Raw genomic sequence first — 25,151 nt, 5'->3', positions numbered from 1 at the left:
AAATACACATAAAATAATGTAAATTTGAATGAAAATATATAAAAAATACACTTAAAATAACGTAAATTTGTATTAAATATTTATACAAAATACACATCAAATAATGTAAATATGTATAACAAAATATATACAAAACACAAATAGAATAATATAAAATCGTATGAAAATAAATACAGAGAATATTAATAAAATAATGTAAATTTGTATGAAAATTAAGATGCAAAATACCCATAAAATAACGCATTTTTTTTATAAAAATATATATACCAAGACACACATAAAATATTTGAATTTGTATTAAAATAAATATACAAAATGCACATACAATAAGGTAAATATGTATTGAAATAGATATGCAAAATACCTATAAAACCATGTAAATACACATAAAATAACGAAGATTTCTATGAAAATAGATATACAAAATACACATAAAATGAAGTAAATACGTATAAAAAAGGTATACAAAATACACATAAAATAATGTAAACTCGTATCAAAATAAATAAACAAAATACTAATAAAAGAATGTGTATTGTATAAATATAAATATACAAAATACAAATAAAATAACGTAAATTTATATAAAACTATATGCAAAAAAACACACAAGTAATTAAATTTGTGTGAAAATAGAAATACAAAATACATGTGTATTTTGTATATTGTATAAAACTATATACAAAAATACACAAAAATAATTTAAATTTGTATGAAAAGAAATATACAAAATACATGTAAAATTAGGTAAATTTGTGTTGAAATACATATACAAAATACACATCAAATAATGTAAATTTTAATGAAAATATTTAAACAAACACACTTAAAATAACGTAAATTTGTATTAAATATATATGCAAGATACACATTAAATAAAGTAAATGTGTATAAAAAAATATATACAAAAGCAAATAGAATAATGTCAAATCGTATCTAAATAAATACACAGAATATCAATAAAATAATGTAAATTTGTATGAAAATAAAGATGCAAAATTCCCAACAAATATCGCATTTTTTATAAAAATATATATACCAAAATACACATAAAATATTTAAATTTGTATTGAAATAAATATACAATATATATATATATATATATATATATATATATATATATATATATATATATATATATATATATATATATATATATATATATATATATATATATATATATATATATATATATATATATATATATATATATATATATATATATATATATATATATATATATATATATATATATATATATATATATATATATATATATATATATATATATATATTTAATGTGTATTTTGTTTATATATTTTAATACAAATTTACGTTATTATATGTGTATTTGTATAAATATTTTTATACAAATTAACTTTCTTTAATGTATTTTGTATATATATTTAAATTGAATTTTATCTTATATTGTGTATTTTGTATATATTTTCATACAAATTTAATTACTTCTGTGTATTTTGTATATAGTTTTATATAAATTTACGTTATTTTATGTGTATTTTGTATATATTTATTTTATACAAATTTACATTATTTTATGTGTATTTTGTATACATTTTTTATATGTATTTACTTCATTTTATGTGTATTTTGTATATATATATATATATATATATATATATATATATATATATATATATATATATATATATATATATATATATATATATATATATATATATATATTTTTATAGAAATCTACGTTATTTTATGTGTACTCTTATATATATTTTGAAACAAATTTACATTGTTTTATATGTATTTTTCATATCTATTTCAATAAAAATTTTCCTTATTGTATGTGTTTTTTGTATATTTATTTTAATACAAATTTAATATTTTGATATGTATTTTGGTATATATATTTTTATAAATAAAAAAAATGCGTTATTTTATGGGTATTTTGCTTCTTTATTTTCATACAAATTTACATTATTTTAATAATATTCTGTGTATTTATTTTGATACGATTTTACATTATTCTATTTGTGTTTTGTACATATTTTTTTATACAAATTTACGTTATTTTAAGTGTATTTGTTTATGTATTTTCATTCAAATTTACATTATTTTATGTGTATTTTGTGTATGTATTTCAATACAAATTTACCTAATATAGTTTGATACAAATTTTGGTTATTTTATGTGTATTTTGTATATCTATTTTCATACAAATACACTTTCTTTTATTGATATTTTGTTTATTTATTTTGACGCGAATTTTATGTGAATTTGTTTTCATTTTATACAAATTTACACTATTTTATGTGTATTTTGTACATGTATTTAAATACAAATTTAACTAATTATATGTGTATTTTGTATATCTATTTTCATACAAATTGAAATTATTTATTTTGTTTTTTTGTATATATTTTTATTCAAATTTTCGTAATCTTATAGAAATATATATACCAAAATACACAAAAAATATTTAAATTTGCATTGAAATAAATATACAAAATGCACATACAATAAGGTAAATTTGTATTGAAAGAGATATGCAAAAATACATATAAAACAATGTAAATTTGTTTCAAAATATATATACGAATACAAATAAAAAACGTAGATTTCTATAAAAATATATATACAAAATACACATAAAATTAAGTAAATACGTATAAAAAAATGTATACAAAATACACATAAAATAATGTAAATTCGAATTAAAATAAATAAACAAAATACCAATAAAAGAATGTGTATTTGGATTAATATAAATATACAAAATACACATACAAAATAAACATAAAATAAGGTAGATTTGTAAAACAATATATTTACAAAATACACATAAAATAATGTAAATTTATATAAAAATATATATACAAATACACATAAAATACCATGAATTTGTATAAAAATATATTTTCAAAATAAATATTAAATAATGTAAAAGCGTATAAAAATATATATACAAAGTACATTTAAAATAATGTAGATTCGTATCAATATAAATCAACAAAACACCAATAAAATAATATATATTTGAGTGAAAATAAATTTACAAAATACACATAACATAACTAAAATTTGTATTAAAATATATACAAAAATACATAGAAATAATTTGAGTTTGTATGAAAATAGATATACAAAATACACATAAAACTAGGTAAATTTCTTTTGAAATGTATATACAAAATACCCATAAAATATTGTAAATTTGTGTCTAAATATATAAACAAATACACATAAAATAGCGTAAATTTGTATGAAAAATATATACAAAAAACACATAGAATAATGTCAATTCGTATCAAAATGAATGAGCAGAATATCAATAAAATAATGTAAATTTGTATGAAAATAAAGATGCAAAATACCCAAAAAATAAAGCATATGTTTTTAAAAATACAGATACAAAAATACACATCGAATAATTAAATTTGTATTAAAATTAATATACAAAATGCGTATATAATAATATAAATTTGTATTGAAAAAATATGCAACATACACGTTTACTCATACAAATTTATATTATTTTATTGGTATTTTGTTTATTTATTTTGATACGAATTACATGATTATATGTGTATTTTGTACATATTTTTTATACGTATTTACATTATTTAAAGTGTATTTTGTTTATATATTTTGATACAAACTTACGTTATTATATGTGTATTTGTATAAATATTTTGACACAAATTTACTTTATTTCATGTATTTTGTATATATATTTCAATTCAAATTTAGCTTATTTTGTGTGTATTTTGTAAATTTTCATACAAATTTAATTACTTCTGTGTATTTTTGTATATAGTTTTATATAAATTTACGTTATTTTATGTGTATTTTGTATATTTAAATTTATACAAATACACATTCTTTTATTGGTATTTTGTTTATTTATTTTGATACGAATTTACATTATTTTATGTGTATTTTGTATACATTTTTTTTATACGTATTAACTTCATTTTATGTGTATTTTGTATATATATTTTTATAGAAATCTACGTTATTTTATGTGTACTCGTATATATATTTTGAAACAAATTTACATTGTTTTATATGTATATTGCATATCTATTTCAATATAAATTTACCTTATTGTATGTGTTTTTTGTATATTTATTTTAATACAAATTTAATTTTTTGATGTGTATTTTGGTATATATATTTTTATAAATAAAAAAATGCGTTATTTTATGGGTATTTTGCATCTTTATTTTCATACAAATTTACATTATTTTATTAATATTCTGTGTATTTATTTTGATACGATTTTACATTATTCTATTTGTGTTTTGTACATATTTTTTTTATACAAATTTACGTTATTTTAAATGTATTTGTTTATGTATTTTCATTCAAATTTACATTATTTTATGTGAATTTTGTGTATGTATTTCAATACAAATTTTCCTAATTTTATGTGTATTTTGTATATTTATTTTCATACAAATTTTAAATATTTTTGTGTATTTTTGTATATAGTTTGATACAAATTTAGGTTATTTTATGTGTATTTTGTATATCTATTTTCATACAAATACACATTCTTTTATTGATATTTTGTTTAACTATTTTGACGCGAATTTACGTTATTAAATGTGTATTTTGTATATATATTTTTATACGTATTTACATCATTTCATGTGTATTTTATATAGTTTTAAACAAATTTATATTATTTAATGTGTATTTTGTATATATATATATATATATATATATATATATATATATATATATATATATATATATATATATATATATATATATATATATATATATATATATATATATATATATATATATATATATATATATATATATATATATTTATATATTTATTTTGATACTAATTTACATTATTCTATGTGTATTTTGTATATATTTTTTATACGTATTTACTTAATTTTATATGTATTTTGTATATATATTTTTATAGAAATCTGCCTTATTTCATGTGTATTCGTATATATATTTTGAAACAAATTTACAGTGGTTATATTTATTTTGCATATCTATTTTTGTGTATTCTGTATTTATTTTTGTTATACATAGAATTATGTAAAATCGTATCAAAATAAGTACTCATAATATCAATAAAATAATTTAAATTTGTATGAAAATAAAGATGCAAAATACCCATAAAATAAAGGATATTTTTATAAAAATACATATACAAAAATACACTTAGAATAATTAAATTTGTATTAAAATTAATATACAATATGCATATACAATAAGGCAAATTTGTATTGAAAAAATATGCAAAATACACATAAAAGTGAAAATTTGTTTAAAAATCTATATACGAATACACATAATATAACGTAGATTTCTATAGAAATATATATACAAAATACACATGAAATGATGTAAATACGTATAAAAATATATATACAAAATACACATTAAATAATTTAAATTCTCGTCAAAATAAATAAACAAAATATCAATAAAAGAATGTGTATTTGTATGAAAATAGATATACAAAATACTCGTAAAATAACCTAAGTTTGTATAAAACTATATACAAAAATACACAAAAATAATTTAAATTTGTATGAAAATAAATATACAAAATACACATAAGGTAAATTTGTAATGAAATATTTGTACAAAATACACATAAAATAATGTAAATTTACATGAAAATATATATACAAATACACATAAAATACCATGAATTTGTATAAAATTATATATTCAAAATAAATATTAAATAATGTAAATGCGTATAAAAATATATACACAAAGTACATATAAAATAATGTAAATTCGTATCAATATAAATCAACAAAACACCAATAAAATAATATATATTTGAATGAAAATAAATTTACAAAATACACATAACATAACGAAAATTTGTATTAAAATATATACAAAAATACATAGAAATAATTTGAGTTTGTATGAAAATAGATATACAAAATACACATAAAACTAGGTAAATTTCTTTTGAAATGTATATACAAAATACCCATAAAATATTGTAAATTTGTGTCAAAATACATAAACAAATACACATAAAATAGCGTAAATTTGTATGAAAAATATATACAAAATACACATAGAATAATGTCAATTCGTATCAAAATGAATGAGCAGAATATCAATAAAATAATGTAAATTTGTACAAAATACATATAAAATTAGTTAAATACGTATAAAAAAATGTAAACAAAATACACATAAAATAATATAAATTCGAAACAAAATAAATAAACAAAATATCAATAAAAGAATGTGTATTTGTATAAATATAAATGTACAAAATACACAAACAAAATAAACATAAAATAAGGTAAATTTGTAATGAAATATATGTACAAAATACACATAAAATAATGTAAATTTATATGAAAATATATATACAAATACACATAAAATACCATGAATTTGTATAAAATTATATATTCAAAATAAATATTAAATAATGTAAATGCGTATAAAAATACATATAAAAAGTACATATAAAATAATGTGAATTCGTATCAATATAAATCAACAAAATAACAATAAAATAATATATATTTGAATGAAAATAGATTTACAAAATACACATAACATAACTAAAATTTGTATTGAAATATATACAAAAATACATAAAAATAATTTGAGTTTGTATGAAAATAGATATTCAAAATACACATTAAACTAGGTAAATTTCTTTTGAAATATATATACAAAATAACCATAAAATATTGTAAATTTGTGTCAAAATATATAAACAAATACACATAAAACAACGTAAATTTGTATGAAAAATATATACAAAATACCCATAAAATATATATACCAAAATACACATAAAATATTTAAATTTGTATTGAAATAAATATTCAAATATATATATATATATATATATATATATATATATATATATATATATATATATATATATATATATATATATATATATATATATATATATATATATATATATATATATATATATATATATATATATATATATATATATATATATATATATATATATATATATATATATATATATATATATATATATATATATATATATATATATATATATATATATATATATATATATATATATATATATATATATATATATATATATATATATATATATATATATATATATATATATATATATATATATATATATATATATATATATATATATATATATATTCCTACAAATATACATTCTTTCATTGGAATTTTGTTTATTTATTTTGATACGAATTTACATTATTTTATGTGTATTTTGAATATATATTTTTCTACGTATTTACATTATTTTATGTGTATTTTGTTTATATATTTTCATAAAAATTTACGTTATTTTATTGTGTGTGTTCGTATCTATTTTGATACAAATTTACATTATTTTATGTGTATTTTGCATATCTATTTCAATACAAATTTACCTTATAGTATGTGTATTTTGTATATTTATTTTAATACAAATTTGATTATTTTATGTGTATTTTCGTATATATTTTTTTTAAATATGAGCTATTTTATGTGTATTTTGTATATCTATTTTCATACAAATTTAATTACTTCTGTGTATTTTTGTATATACTTTTATATCAATTTACGTTATTTTATGTGTTTTTTGTATATTTTTATTTATAGAAATACACATTCTTTTATTAGTATTTTGTTTATTTATTTCGATACGAGTTTACATTATTTTATGTGTATTCGTATATATATTTTGAAACAAATTTACATTGTTTTATATGTATTTTTGAATATCTCTTTCAATACAAATTTACCTTACCATATATACCAAAATACACATAAAAAAATTAAATTTGTATTAAAATAAATATATAAAAAACACATACAATAAGGTAAATTTGTATTGAAATAGATATGCAAAATGCATATAAAACAATGAAAATTTGTTTCAAAATATATATATGAATACACATAAAATAACTTAGATTTCTATAAAAATTTATATACAAAATACACATAAAATGAAGTAAATACGTATAAAAAATGTATACAAAATACACATAAAATAATGTAAATTCGCATCAAAATAAATATACAAAATACCAATAAAAGAATGTGTATTTGTATAAATATAAATATACAAAATACACATAAAATAACGTAAATTTATATAAAACTATATACAAAAATACACAGAAGTATTTTAATTTGTATGAAAATAGATATACAAAATAAGGTAAATTGTTTCAAATTCAATAAACAAAATTCAGATAAAAGAACGTATATTTGTAGAAAATAAATATACAAATACACATAAAATAACGAAAATTTGTATGAAAATATATAAAAAAATAAACAAAAATAATTTCAATTTGTATGAAAATAAATATACAAAATACACATGTATTTTGTATATCTATTTTCACACAAATTTAGTTACTTTTGTGTATTTTTGCATATAGTTTTATATAAATTTACGTTATTTTATTTGTATTTTGTATATTTATATTTATACAATACACATTCTTTTATTAGTATTTTGTTTATTTATTTTGATACGAGTTTACATTATTTTATGTGTATTTTATATACCTTTTTTTATACGTATTTACTTCATTTTATGTGTATTTTGTATATTTATTTTCATAGAAATCTATGCTATTTTATGTGTATTCGTATATATATTTTGAAAAAAACTTACATGGTTTTATATGTATTTTGCATATCTATTTCAATACAAATTTACCTTATTGTATGTGCATTTTGTATATTTATTTTAATACAAATTCAAATATTTTATGTGTGTCTTGGTATGTCTATTTAAAAAAAAAAAAGCGTTATTTTATGGGTATTTTGCATCTTAATTTTCATACAAATTTTCATTATTTTATTAATATTCTGTGTATTTATTTTGATACAATTTTATATTATTCTATTTGTGTTTTGCATATATTTTTTTATATATATTTACATTATTTAATGTGGTTTTTTTATATATATTTTATACAAATTTACGTTATTTTAAGTGCATTTGTTTATATATTTTCATTCAAATTTACATTATTTTATGTGTATTTTGTAAATGTATTTCAATACAAATTTACCTAATTTTATGTGTATTTTGTATATTTATTTTCATACAAATTAAAATTATTTTTGTGTATTTTTGTATATAGTTTTATACAAATTTAGGTGATTTTATGTGTATATTGTATATCTATTTTCATACAAATACACATTCTTTTATTGATATTTTGTTTATTTATTTTGACGCGAATTTTCATTATTTAATATATATATATATATATATATATATATATATATATATATATATATATATATATATAAATATATATAAATATATATATATATAGATATATATATATATATATATATATATATATATATATATATATATATATATATATATATATATTTTTATACGTGTTTACATCATTTGATGTAATTTGTATATATATTTCTATAGAAATCTACGTTGATTTATGAGTATTCGTAAATATATTTTGAAATAAATTTACACTGTTTTATGTGTATTTTGCATATTTTTTCAATACAAATTTACCTTATTGTATATGCATTTTGTATATTTATTTTAATACAAATTTAATTATGCTATGTGTATTTTTGTATATGTATTTTTATAAAAATATGCTTTATTTTATGGGTATTTTGCATTTTTATTTTCATTCAAATTTACATTATTGTATTTATATTCTGTTTATTTTTTTTTTAAACAATTTTACATTATTCTATGTGTATTTTGTATATCTATTTTTATACGTATTTACTAAATTTTATGTATATTTTGTATATATATTTTTATAGAAATCTACGTTATTTTATGTGTATTCGTATATATATTTTGAAACAAATTTACATTCTTTTATATGTATTTTTGCACATCTCTTTCAATACAAGTTTACCTTATTGTAAGTGCATTTTGTATATTTATTTCAATACAAATTTAAATATTTTATGTGTATTTTGGTATATATATTTTTATAAGAAATGCGCTATTTGATGGGAATTTTGCATCTTTATTTTCATACAAATTTACATTATTTGATTAATATTCGGTGTATTTATTATGTTACGATTTCACATTATTCTATTTGTTTTTTGTATATACTTTTTTATATACATATTTACATTATTTAATGTATATCTTGCATATATATTTCATACAAATTTATTATCTATTATTTATTTTCATGCAAATACACATTCTTTTCATGATATTTTGTTTATTTATTTTAACACTAATTTTCCTAGATATGTATTTTGTATATATATTTTTATACGTATTTACATAATTTCATATGTATTTTGTATATATATTTCTATAGAAATCTACGTTATTTTATGTGTATTCGTATATATATTTTGAAACAAATTAACTTTGTTTTATATGTATTTTTTAATATCTCTTTCAATACATATTTACCTTACTGTATATGCATTTTGTATATTTATTTCAATACAAATTTAAATATTTTATGTGTATTTTGGTATATATATTTATATAAAAAATGGGAACTTTGCATCTTTCTTTTCATACTAATTTACATTATTTTATTGATATTCTGTGTATTTATATTGATATGATTTTACATTATTCTATGTCTTTTTTGTATATATTTTTTTATACACATTTACATTATTTAATGTGTATCTTGCATATATATTTTATACAAATTTACGTTATTTTAAGTGTATTTGTTTATATATTTTCATTCAAATTTACATTATTTTATGTGTATTTTGTATATGTATTTCAGTACAAATTTTAAATATTTTTGTGTATTTTTGTATATAGTTTTATACAAATTTAGGTTATTTTATGTACGCATTTACATTATTTAATGTGTGTTTTGTATATATATTTTTATGCAAATTTACTTTATTTTATGTGCATCTTTGTACATATATTTTTTTAGAAATGTGCGTTATTTTATGTGTATTTGTATATGTTTTCTCATACAAATTTACATTATTTTATTTTGCTATTTTGTTTATTTATTTTGATACGAATGAAAATAGATATACAAAATATACATATAATAAACTAAATTTGTATTGAAATATATATACAAAATACATAAAATAATGTAAATTTGTATCAAAATATTTTAACAGATGAGCATAAAATAACGTAAATTTGTTTTAAAATATACAAAATACACATTAAATAATGTAAATATGTATAAAAAAAATATATACAAAACACAAAGAGAATAATGAAAAATCGTATCAAAATAAATACACAGAATATTAATAAAACAATGTAAATTTGTATGAAAATAAAGATGCAAAATACCCATTAAATAACGCATTTTTTTTATAAAAATATAAATACCAAAATACACATCAAAAAAATAATTTGTATTAAATTAAATATACAAAATACACATACAATAAGGAAAATCTGTATTGAAATAGATATGCAAAATACATATAAAACAATGTAAATTTGTTTCAAAATATATATAAGAATACACATAAAACATAAAATAAGGTAAATTTGTAATGAAATGTATGAAAAAATACACATAAAATAATATAAATTTGTATGAAAATATATATATATAAATACACATTAAATAACATGAATTTGTATAAAATTTGTATCAAAATATATACTTATACACACCATAAAATAACGTAATTTTTTTATGAAAATGTATATACAAAATACACATAAAATAATTTGAATACGTAGAAAAATATATATACAAAAAACTCATTAAATAATGTAAATTTGTATGAAAATATATAAACAAATACACATAAAATAATGTAAATTTGATTAAAATATATATACAAATTGAACATTAAATAATGTAAATATGTATAAAAAAAATATACAAAATACACATAGAATAATGTTAAATCGTATCAAAATAGATCAAGAGAATATCATGAAAAGAATGTGTATTTGTATGAAAAAAGATAATAGATAATAAATTTGAATAAAATATATATCCAAGATACACATTAAATAATGTAAATATGTATAAAAAAGTATATACAAAAAACAAATAGAATAATGTAACATCGTATCAAAATAAATACACAAAATATTAATAAAATAATGTAAATTTGTATGAAAATAAAGATGCAAAATACATATAAAATAGCGCATTTCTTATAAAATATATATACCAAAATACACATAAAAGATTTAAATTTGCATTGAAATAAATATACAAAATGCACATACAATAAGGTAAATTTGTATTGAAAGAGATATGCAAAAATATATAAAACAATGTAAATTTGTTTCAAAATATATATACGAATACAAATAAAAAACGTAGATTTCTATAAAATATGTATACAAAATACACATAAAATTAGGTAAATACGTATAAAAAAATGTATACAAAATACACATAAAATAATGTAATTTCGAATTAAAATAAATGTAAATTTGAATGAAAATATATAAACAAATACACTTAAAATAAGTTAAATTTGTATAAAATATATATACAATACACATTAAATAATGTAAATGTGAATAAAAAATTTATATACAAAAACAAATAAAATAATGTTAAATCGTAGCTGATTATATACACAGAATATCAATAAAATGGTGTAAATTTGTATGAAAATAAAGATGCAAAATTTTAAAATAACGCATTTTTTATAAAAATATATATACCAAAATACACATAAAGTATTTAAATTTGTATTGAAATAAATATACAAAATGCATATACAGTAAGGTAAATTTGTATTAAAAGAGATATTCAAAAATACATATCAAACAATGTAAATTTGGTTCAAAATATATATACGAATACACATAAAATAAAGTACATTTCTATAGAAATATATATACAAAATACATATGAAATTATGTAAATACGTATAAAAATATATATACAAAATACATATCAAATAATGTAAATTCGTGTCAAAATAAATAAACAAAATATCATGAAAAGAATGTGTATTTGTATGAAAATAGATAATAGATAATAAATATGTATAAAATATATATGCAAGATACACATTAAATAATGTAAATATGCATAAAAAAGTATATACAAAGAAAAAATAGAATAATGTAAATTCGTATCAAAATAAATACACCGAATATTAATAAAATAATGTAAATTTGTATGAAAATAAAGATGCAAAATTCCCATAAAATAGAGCATTTCTTATAAAAATATATATACCAGAATACACATAAAATATTTAAATTTGTATTGAAATAAATATACAAAATGCACATTCAATAAGGTAAATTTGTATTGAAAGAGATATGCAAAAATACATGTGTATTTTGTATATAAATTTCTATAGAAATCTACGTTGATTTTGTTTCTTTATTTTCATACAAATTTACATTATTTTATTGATATTCTGTGTATTTATTTTCATACGATTTTACATTATTCTATTTGGGTTTTGTATATATTTTTTATACATATTTACATTACTTAATATGTATTTTGTATATATATTTTTATACAAATTTACGTTATTCTAAGTGTATTTGTTTATGTATTTTCATTCAAATTTATATTATTTTATATGTATTTTGTAAATGTATTTCAATGGAAATTTACCTAATTTTATGTGTATTTTGTATGTTTATTTTCAAACAAATTTAAATTATTTTTGTGTATTTTTGTATATAGTTTTATACATATTTACGTTATTTTATGTGTATTTTGTATATATATTTTCATACAAATACTCATTCTTTTATTGATATTTTGTTTATTTATTTTGACACGAATTTACATTATTTAATGTCTATTTTGTATATATATTTTTATACGTATTTACAGCATCTCAAGTGTATTTTGTATATATATTTCTATAGAAATTTGCGTTATTTTATGTGTAAAATTTACGGTATTATAAGTGTATTTGTATAAGTATTTTGATACAAATTTACATTATTTTATGTATTTTGTATATATATTTCAATTAAAATTTAGCTTATTTTATGTGTATTATGTATATCTATTTTCATACAAATTTAATTACTTTTATGTATTTTTGTATATAGTTTTATATAAATTTACGTTATTTTATGTGTATTTTGTATATTTATATTTATATAAACACACAATCTTTTATTAGTATTTTGTTTATTTATTATGATACGAGTTTACATTATATTTAACATTACATTATATTTTGAAATAAATTTACATTGTTTTATGTGTATTTTTGCATATTTTTTTAATAAAAATTCACCTCATTGTATGTGCATTTTGTATATTAATTTTAATACAAATTTAATTATTGAATTTGTATTTTTGTATATGTATTTTTATAAAAATATGCTTTATTTTATGAGTATTTTGCATCTTTATTTTCATACAAATTTACATTATTTTATTGATATTCTGTGTATTTATTTTGATACGATTTTACATTATTTTATGTGTATTTTGTATATATATATATATATATATATATATATATATATATATATATATATATATATATATATATATATATATATATCTATATCTATATCTATATCTATATCTATATATATATATATATATATATATATATATATATATATTATACGAATGTACGTTATTTTATGTGTATTTGTTTTCATTTCATACAAATTTACATTATTTTATGTGTATTTTGTACATGTATTTAAAGACAAATTTAACTAATTTCATGTGTATTTTGTATATTTATTTTCCTACAAATATACGTTCTTTTATCGGAATTTTGTTTGTTTATTTTAATACGAATTTACATTATTTTAGGTGTATTTGATATATATATTTTTATACTATTTACATCATTTTATATGTATTTTATATGTATATTTTCATAGAAATTTACTCTATTTTATGTGTATTCGTATATATATTTTGATACAAATTTTCATTATTGATGTGTATTTTGTATATCTATTTCAATACAAATTTACTTTACTGTATGTGCATTTTGTATATTTATTTCAATTCAAATTTAATTATTTCATGTGTATTTTTGCATATATATTTTTATGCATATATGCGTTATTATATCGGTAATTTGCATCTTTATTTTCATAAAAACCTACATTATTTTATTGATATTCTGTTTATTTATTTTGATACGATTTAACATTATTCTGTGTATATTGTATATATATTTTTATACATATTTACAATATTTAATATATATTTTGTATATATATTTTATCCAAATTTACGTTATTTTATGTGTATTTGTTTATATATTTTTAAACAAATTTACATTATTTTATGTGTAGTTTGTATATTTATTTTGATGCAAATTTACATTATTTTATGTGTATTTTGTACATATATTTTTATACGTATTTACATTATTTAATGTGTATTTTGTTTATATATTTTTATACAAATTTACGTTATTATAAGTGTATTTGTATAAGTATTTTGATTCAAATTTACATTATTTTATGTATTTTGTATATATATTTCAATTCAAATTTAGCTTATTTTATGTGTATTTTGTATATCTATTTTCATACAAATTTAATTACTTTTATGTATTTTTGTATATATGGTAAGGTAAATTGTATTGAAAGAGATATTAAAAATAAATATAAAATAATTTAAATTTTTTTAAAAATATATATAATAATAAAAATAAAATAAATTTTATTTATATAAAAATATATAAAAAATAAAAATAAAATTAATTAAATACGTATAAAAAAATGAATACAAAATACACATAAAAATCGTATCAAAATAAATAAACAAAATACCAGTAAAAGAATGTGTATTTGTATAAATATAAATATACAAAATACACAAAAATTATCGTAAATTTGTATAAAACTATATACAAAATTACACAGAAGTAATTAAATTTGTATGAAAATATATATACAAAATACAGCTAAAAATAAGCTAAATTTGAATGGAAATGTTCATACAAAAAACATAAAATAATGTAAATTGTATCAAAATATTTATACAAATACATATAATAACGTAGATTTGTTTAAAATATATAAACAAAATACACATTAAGTAATGTAAATACGTATAAAAAATATGTACAAAATACACATATAATCATGTAACTGTATCAAAATAAATAAACAAAAATAGTAATAAATAATGTAAATTTGTATGAGAAAATATATACAAATAACGCAAATTTCTATAAAATATATGTACAAAATGCACATAAAATAAAGTAAATTTGCATAAAAATATATATACAAAACACACACTAAATAATGTAAATGCGTACATAAATAACAATAAATTTGTATAAAACTATATACAAAAAATACACAAAATAATTTAAATTTGTTTGAAAAGAAATATACAAAATACACATAAAATTAGGTAAATTTGTAATGAAAATACATATAAAATACACATCAAATAATGTAAATTTGAATGAAAATATATAAACAAACACACTTAAAATAACGTAAATTTGTATAAAATATATATGCAAGATACACATTAAATAATGTAAATGTGTATAAAAAAGTATATACAAAAACAAAGAGAATAATGTAAAATCGTATCAAAATAAATACACAGAATATCAATAAAATAATGTAAATTTGTATGAAAATAAAGATGCAAAATTCCTAAAAAAATATCGCATTTTTTATTAAAAATATATATACCAAAATACACATCAAATATTTAAATTTGTATTGGAATAAATATACAAAATGCATATACAGTAAGGGAAATTTGTATTGAAAGAGATATTCAAAAACACATATAAAACAATGTAAATTTGTTTCAAAATATATATACGAATACATATAAAATAAAGTAGATTTCTATAGAAATATATATACAAAATACATATGAAAATTATGTAAATACGTATAAAAATATATATACAAAATACATATCAAATAATGTAGATTCGTTTTAAAATAAATAAACAAAATATCATGAAAAGAAAGTGTATTTGTATGAAAATAGATAATAGATAATAAATTTGTATAAAATATATATGCAAGATACACATTAAATAATGTAAATATGTATAAAAAAGTATATACAAAAAACAAATAGAATAATGTAACATCGTATCAAAATAAATACACTGAATATTAATAAAATAATGTAAATTTGTATGAAAATAAAGATGCAAAATTAATATAAAATAGCGCATTTCTTATAAAAATATATATACCAAAATACACATAAAATATTTAAATTTGCATTGAAATAAATATACAAAATGCACATATAATAAGGTAAATTTGTATTGAAAGAGATATGCAAAAATACATATAAAGCAATGTAAATTTGTTTCAAAATATATATACGAATACAAATAAAAAAAACGTAGATTTCAATAAAAATATATATATACAAAATACACATAAAATTAAGTAAATACGTATAAAAAATGTATACAAAATACACATAAAATAATGTAAATTCGAATTAAAATAAATAAACAAAATATCAATAAAAGAATGTGTATTTGGATAATTATAAATATACAAAATACACATACAAAATAAACATAAAATAAGGTAGATTTGTAATAAAATATATGTACAAAATACACATAAAATAATGTAAATTTATATGAAAATATATATACAAATACACATAAAATACCATGAATTTGTATAAAATATATATTCAAAATAAATAATAAATAATGTAAAAGGTATAAAATATATATACAAAGTACATATAAAATAATGTAAATTGTATCAATATAAATCAACAAAACACCAATAAAATAATATATATTTGAATGAAAATAAATTTAAAATACACATAACATAACTAAAATTTGTATTAAAATATATACAAAATACATAGAAATAATTTGAGTTTGTATGAAAATAGATATACAAAATACATAAAACTAGGTAAATTTCTTTTGAAATGTATATACAAAATACCTATAAAATATTGTAAATTTGTGTCAAAATATATAAACAAATACATAAAATAACGTAAATTTGTATGAAAATATATACAAAATACATAGAATAATGTCAATTGCATCAAATGAATGAGCAGAATATCAATAAAATAATGTAAATTTGTATGAAAATAAAGATGCAAATACCCAAAAAATAAAGCATATGTTTATAAAATACAGATAAAAAATACACATCGAATAATTAAATTTGTATTAAAATTAATACAAAATGCGTATATATAAGGTAAATTTGTATTGAAAAATATGCAACATACAGGTTTACTCATACAAATTTATATTATTTTATTTGTATTTTTTTTATTTATTTTTATAATAATTACATTATTATATGTGTATTTTGTACATATTTTTTATACGTATTTACATTATTTAATGTGTATTTTGTTTATATATTTTCATACAAATTTACGTTATTATATGTGTATTTGTATAAATATTTTGATACAAATTTACTTTATTTTATGTATTTTGTGTATATATTTCAATTCAAATTTAGCTTATTTTGTGTGTATTTTGTGTATCTATTTTCATACAAATTTAATTGCTTCTTTTTATTGGTATTTTGTTTATTTATTTTCATACGAATTTACATTATTTTATGTGTATTTTGTATATTTATATTTACAAATACACATTCTTTTATTGGTATTTTGTTTATATATTTTGATACGAATTTACATTATTTTATGTGTATTTTGTATACATTTTTTATACGTATTTACTTAATTTTATGTGTATTTTGTATATATATTTTTATAGAAATCTACGTTATTTTATGTGTATTCGTATATATATTTTGAAACAAATTTACATTATTTTATATGTATTTTGCATATCTATTTCAATACAAATTTACCTTATTGTATGTGCATTTTGTATATTTATTTTAATACAAATTTAATTTTTTTATGTGTATTTTGGTATATATATTTTATAAATAAAAAATGCGTTATTTTATTATTTTGTTTATTTTCATACAAATTTACATTATTTTATTAATATTCTGTGTATTTATATTGATACGATTTTACATTATTCTATTTGTGTTTTGTACATATTTTTTATACAAATTTACGTTATTATATGTGTATTTGTTTATATATTTTCTTTCAAATTTACATTATTTTATGTGTATTTTGTATGTATTTCAATATAAATTAACCTAATTTTATTTATTTTCATACAAAATGAAATTATTTTTGTTTATTTTTTTATATATTTTCATACAAATTTTCGTTATTTTATGTGTATTTTGTATATATATTTTTTCTACAAATATACGTTCTTTTAACTGAATTTTGTTTATTGAATTTAAAACTAATTTACCTTATTTTGTATATCTATTTTCATACAAATTAAAATACTTCTGTTTATTTTTGTATATAGTTTTATATAAATTTACGTCATTTTATGTGTATTTTGTATATTTATATTTATACAAATACACATTCTTTTATTGGTATTTTGTATATTTATTTTGAAGCGAATTTACATTATTTTATGTGTATTTTGTATATATTATTTTATACGTATTTACTTCATATTATGTGTATTTTGTATATATATTTTTCTAGAAATCTACGTTATTTTATCTGTATTCGTATATATATTTTGAAACAAATTTACATTGTTTTATATGTATTTTGCATATCTATTTCAATATAAATTTACCTTATTGTATGTGCTTTTTATATATTTATTTTAATATATAGAATAATGTAAAATACGTATAAAATAAATACACAAAAATCGTATCCAAAAAATAAAATAATGTAAATTTGTATGAAAATATATATACAAAATACACATAAAATAAAAATTTGTATAAAATATATACAAAAAATACACAGAATAATTAAATTTGTATGAAAATAAATATACAAAATACACATAAAATAAGCTAAATTTGAATTGAAATGTACATACAAAATACATAAAATATTGTAAATTGTATCAAAATATTTATACAAATACATATAAAATAACGTAGATTTGTATAAAATATATACAAAATACACAAAATAATGTAAATTTGTATAAAAAGAAATATACAAAATACACATAAAAATATGTAAATTTATCAAATAAATATACAAAATACAAATAATGTAAATTTGAATGAAAATATATAAACAAATACACTTAAAATAACTTTAATTTGTATAAAATATATATGCAAGATACACATTAAATAATGTAAATGTGTATAAAAAAATATATACAAAAAACAAATAGAATAATGTAAAATCGTATCAAAATAAAAACACAGAATATCAATAAAATAATGTAAATTTGTATGAAAATAAAGATGCAAAATTCCCCAAAATTATCACATTTTTTATAAAAATATATTTACCAAAATACACATAAAATATTTAAATTTGTATTGAAATAAATATACAAATTGCATATACAGTAAGGTAAATTTGTATTGAAAGAGATATTCAAAAATACATATAAAACAATGTAAATTTGTTTCAAAATATATATACGAATACACATAAAATAAAGTAGATTTCTATAGAAATATATATACAAAATACATATGAAATTATGTAAATACGTATTAAAATATATATACAAAATACATATCAAATAATGTAAATTCGTGTCAAAATAAATAAACAAAATATCATGAAAAGAATGTGTATTTGTATGAAAATAGATAACAGTTAATAAATTTGTATAAAATATATATGCAAGATACACATTAAATAATGTAAATATGTATAAAGAAGTATATACAAAAAACAAATAGAATAATGTGAAATAGTATCAAAATAAATACACCGAATATTAATAAAATAATGTAAATTTGTATGAAAATAAAGATGCAAAATTCCCCCAAAATAGCGCATTTCTTATAAAAATATATATACCAAAATACACAAAAAATATTTAAATTTGCATTGAAATAAATATACAAAATGCACATACAATAAGGTAAATTTGTATTGAAAGAGATATGCAAAAATACATATAAAACAATGTAAATTTGTTTCAAAATATATATACGAATACAAATAAAAAAACGTATATATCTATAAAAATATATATACAAAATACACATAAAATTAAGTAAATACGTATAAAAAAATGTATACAAAATAAACATAAAATAATGTAAATTCGAATTAAAATAAATAAACAAAATACCAATAAAAGAATGTGTATTTGGATAAATATGAATATACAAAATACACATACAAAATAAACATAAAATAAGGTAGATTTGTAATAAAATATATGTACAAAATACACATAAAATAATGTAAATTTATATGAAAATATATATACAAATACACATAAAATACCATGAATTTGTATAAAAATATATATTCAAAATATATATTAAATAATGTAAAAGCGTATAAAAATATATATACAAAGTACATATGAAATAATGTAAATTCGTATCAATATAAATCAACAAAACACCAATAAAATAATATATATTTGAATGAAAATAAATTTACAAAATACACATAACATAATTAAATTTGTATTAAAATATATACAAAACTACATAGAAATAATTTGAGTTTGTATGAAAATAGATATACAAAATACACATAAAACTAGGTAAATTTCTTTTGAAATGTATATACAAAATACCCATAAAATATTGTAAATTTGTGTCAAAATATATAAACAAATACACATAAAATAACGTAAATTTGTATGAAAAATATATACAAAATACACATAGAATAATATCAATTCGTATCAAAATGAATGAGCAGAATATCAATAAAATAATGTAAATTTGTATGAAAATAAAGATGCAAAATGACCAAAAAATAAAGCATATGTTTATAAAAATTCAGATACAAAAATACATATCGAATAACTAAATTTGTATTAAAATTAATATACAAAATGCGTATATAATAATATAAATTTGTATTGAAAAAATATGCAACATACACGTTTACTCATACAAATTTATATTATTTTATTGGTATTTCGTTTATCTATTTTGATACGAATTACATGATTATATGTGTATTTTGTACATATTTTTTTATACGTATTAACATTATTTAATGTGTATTTTGTTTATATATTTTCATACAAATTTACGTTATTATATGTGTATTTCTATAAATATTTTGATACAAATTTACTTTATTTCATGTATTTTGTATATATATTTCAATTCAAATTTAGCTTATTTTGTGTGTATTTTATATATATTTTCATACAAATTTAAATACTTCTGTGTATTTTTGTATATAGTTTTATATAAATTTACGTTATTTTATGTGTATTTTGTATATTTATATTGATACAAATACACATTCTTTTATTGGTATTTTGTTTATTTATTTTGATACGAGTTTACATTATTTTACGTGTATTTTGTATACATTTATTTATACGTATTTATTTCATTTTATGTGTATTTTGTATATATATTTTTATAGAAATCTACGTTATTTTATGTGTATTTGTATATATATTTTGAAACAAATTTACATTGTTTTATATGTATTTTGCATATCTATTTCAATACAAATTTACCTTATTGTATGTGTTTTTTGTATATTTATTTTAATACAAATTTATTTTTTGATGTGTATTTTGGTATATATATTTTTGTAAATAAAAAAATGCGTTATTTTATGGGTATTTTGCTTCTTTATTTTCATACAAATTTACATTATTTTATTAATATTCTGTGTATTTATTTTGATACGATTTTACGTTATTCTATTTGTGTTTTGTACATATTTTTTTATACAAATTTACGTTATTTTAAGTGTATTTGTTTATGTATTTTCATTCAAATTTACATTATTTTATGTGTATTTTGTGTATGTATTTCAATACAAATTTACCTGATTTTATGTGTATATTGTATATTTATTTTCATACAAATTTAAAATATTTTTGTGTATTTTTGTATATAGTTTGATACAAATTTAGGTTATTTTATGTGTATTTTGAATATCTATTAAATATATATATACAAAATACATATGAAATTATGTAAATACATATAAAAATATATATATACAAAATACATATCAAATAATGTAAATTCGTGTCAAAATAAATAAACAAAATATCAAGAAAAGAATGTGTATTTGTATGAAAATAGATAATAGATAATAAATTTGTATAAAATATATATGCAAGATACACATTAAATAATGTAAATATGTATAAAAAAAGTATATACAAAAAACAAATAGAATAATGTAAAATCGTATCAAAATAAATACACCGAATATTGATAAAATAATGTAAATTTGTATGAAAATAAAGATGCAAAATTCCTATAAAATAGCGCATTTCTTATAAAAATATATATACCAAAATACACATTATATTTTTAAATTTGTATTGAAATAAATATACAAAATGCACATACAATAAGGTAAATTTGTATTGAAAGAGATATGCAAAAATACATATAAAACAATGTAAATTTGTTTCAAAATATATATACGAATACAAATAAAAAAACGTAGATTTCTATAAAAATATATATACAAAATACACATAAAATTAAGTAAATACGTAAAAAAAAAATGTATAAAAAATTCACATAAAATAATGTAAATAGATATGCAAAATACATATAAAGCAATGTAAATTTGTTTCAAAATATGTCTACGAATACACATAAAATAACGTAGATTTCTAAAAAAATATATACTATACAAAATACACATAAAATGAAGTAAATACGTAAAAAAAAGGTATACAAAATACACATAAAATAATGTAAATTCGTATCAAAATAAATAAACAAAATACCAATAAAAGAATGTGTATTTGTATAAATATAAATATACAAAATACACATAAAATAACGTAAATTTAGCTTATTTTGTGTGTATTTTGTATATATATTCATACAAATTTAATTACTTCTGTGTATTTTTGTATATAGTTTGTTTGTAGTTTCTATATAGTATATGTATATATTTACGTTATTTTATGTGTATTTTGTATATTTATATTTATACAAATACACATTCTTTTATTGGTATTTTGTTTATTTATTTTGATACGAATTTACATTATTTGATGAGTATTTTGTATACATTTTTTTATACGTATTTACTTCATTTTATGTGTATTTTGTATATATATTTTTATAGAAATCTACGGTATTTTATGTGTATTCGTATACATATTTTGAAACAAATTTACATTGCTTTATATGTATTTTGCATATCTATTTCAATACAAATTTACCTTATTGTACATATAAAACAATGTAAATTAGTTTAAAAATATATGTACAAATACACATAAAATAACGTAGATTTCTATTAAAATATATATACAAAAATACACAGAAGTATTTAAATTTGTATGAAAATATACACAAAATACACATAAAATAAGCTAAATTTGAATTGATATATATATACAAAGTACATGAAATAAAGTAAATTTGTATCAAAATATTTATACAAATACGCATATAATAACGTAAATTTGTATGAAAATATATAAACAAAATACACATTAAATAATGTAAATACGTATAAAAAAATGTGTACAAAATACACATATAATCATGTAATTCGTATCAAAATAAATAAACAAAATACCAATAAAATAATATAAATTTGTATGAGTAAACGTGTATAAATATAAATGTACAAAATACACATACAAAATAAACATAAAATAAGGTAAATTTGTAATGAAATATATGTACAAAATACACATAAAATAATGTAAATTTATATGAAAATATATATACAAATACACATAAAATACCATGAATTTGTATAAAATTATTTATTCAAAATAAATATTATATAATGTATATGCGTATAAAAATATATATAAAAAGTACATCTAAAATAATGTAAATTCGTATCAATATAAATCAACAAAATACCAATAAAATAATATATATTAGAGTGAAAATAGATTTACAAAATACACATAACATAACTAAAATTTGTATTGAAATATATACAAAAATACATATAAATAATTTGAGTTTGTATGAAAATAGATATTCAAAATACACATAAAACTAGGTAATTTTTTTTTTATATATATATACAAAATACCCACAAAATATTGTAAATTTGTGTCAAAATATATAAACAAATACACATAAAATAACGTAAATTTGTATGAAAAATATATACAAAATACACATAGAATAATGTCAAATCGTATCAAAATGAATGAGCAGAATATCAATAAAATAACGTAAATTTGTATGAAAATAAAGATGCAAAATACCCATAAAATAAAGCATATTTTTATAAAAATACATATACAAAAATACA

Source organism: Eriocheir sinensis, chromosome 17 (genome assembly GCF_024679095.1).
Source record: "Eriocheir sinensis breed Jianghai 21 chromosome 17, ASM2467909v1, whole genome shotgun sequence".
In the NCBI taxonomy this organism is placed as follows: domain Eukaryota; kingdom Metazoa; phylum Arthropoda; class Malacostraca; order Decapoda; family Varunidae; genus Eriocheir; species Eriocheir sinensis.
The sequence above is the reverse complement of the archived record's forward strand: the minus strand, read 5'-3'. Positions refer to the sequence as shown.